This window comes from Cornus florida, unplaced genomic scaffold (assembly GCF_030987335.1).
Source record: "Cornus florida cultivar Cherokee Brave unplaced genomic scaffold, ASM3098733v1 CherokeeBrave_3.0.0_Hap2_Chr02, whole genome shotgun sequence".
In the NCBI taxonomy this organism is placed as follows: Eukaryota; Viridiplantae; Streptophyta; class Magnoliopsida; order Cornales; family Cornaceae; genus Cornus; species Cornus florida.
The window spans coordinates 77,089,802-77,091,195 of record NW_026775572.1 but is presented as its reverse complement, the minus strand read 5'-3'; the positions used below and the strand labels follow the sequence as shown (position 1 = coordinate 77,091,195).

Here is a 1,394-nt window from a genome sequence, read left to right as displayed (position 1 = left end):
AATTGTTTTTGTCTAATCAAGGTAGTGACATGATCTCTTGGTAGTGGCATGTTCTTATTACCTCCTAGAAGAAACGAGTGAATACCTACATGGATTATGATTACCAATGTTTTTATTACATCAGTGGTTTAGAGAGGCCCACTGAGAGGCTATATGAAAACTAAAGTTTAATTTTGTTTCAGAATGTATGCACTTTTATTTATGCATGAATGTTTATATTTCAGATGTCGAATGTTTTCAATCCACTTGTTGCTATACTTAAGGACAACAAATTAACCGGGTCAAACTATGTTGACTGGAAGAAAAATCTTCACATTGTACTTACTGCACAGGAGTACAAATTTGTACTTACTCAAGAGTGCCCTCCTATGCCTGGCCCTAATGACAGTCAGGAGCTAAAAAAAATGTACGAGAAGTGGCAAAAGGCTGATGAAATGGCCAAGTGCTATATTTTAGCTTCAATGTCAAATGTTTTATAATATCAGCATCAGTCTTTTGTCACTGCTCATGACATTTTGCTGAACCTTTAAGAAATGTTTGGGGAACAAAGTAGAACAGCACGACAAGTCGCAATGAAACAGATTATGAATGCTCGTATGCCCGAAGAAACTCCAGTTGGCGAACACCTTTAAAAATGATTTCTTATTTTAATGAATTGGAGGTTCTTGGGGCAGACATAAATGGTGAGACCCAGGTTGATATAATTCTGCAATCATTGCTAGAGTCATTCAATCAGTTCAAACTAAATTATTCTATGAATAGTATGGCTTATTCTTTATCAGAACTGATGAATGCTCTGCAAGCTGCAGAAGGTATTTTTAAGGGTCAAGGGGGTGTTCATACAGTGGAAAAAGGGTTCTTCTTCTCATAGAAAGCCAAAAAGCAAGAACCATAATAAGAAGCAAGGTTCCATTGTCCCCAAAAAGGTTGGTACTAGTGGTGGAATTGTCAAGGCTAAGGGCAATGCTAAAATCAAAGGAAATTGTTTCTATTGTGGTAAGGTAGGACACTGGAAAAGGAATTGTCGGGTGTATCTAGCAAAGAAGCACTCTGAAGGTATGCTTCAATCACTCATTATTAAGACATGATATGTGGTTGGATCTACGGATACCTGGTTTGTAGATTCTGGAACCACTAACCATGTTTGCAATTTATTGTAGGGGTTCTAGGAAACCAGAAGACTGAGTGAAGGGGAGATATCTATCTTCATCTTGCTTCACAAGCAAGGGTAGTGGCAATATCAGTAGGAGTAGTTATTTTGAAATAAATGATAGGAGTTTATTATTAAAGATTGTTTTTATGTACCAGAGAGTAGAAGATACTTGATTTCTATTTCAGTTTTTTCAAAATCTAGGTTTTCAATATTTTTGATTTAGAAGTTTTAATAAAATAAA

General features: G+C 35.9%; 1 pseudogene; it reads left to right on the top strand.

The window, feature by feature from the left end:
• Nucleotides 1–224: 224 nt before the first annotated feature.
• On the top strand, nt 225–871 carry LOC132296444 (uncharacterized; annotated as a pseudogene).
• Nucleotides 872–1,394: the final 523 nt, after the last annotated feature.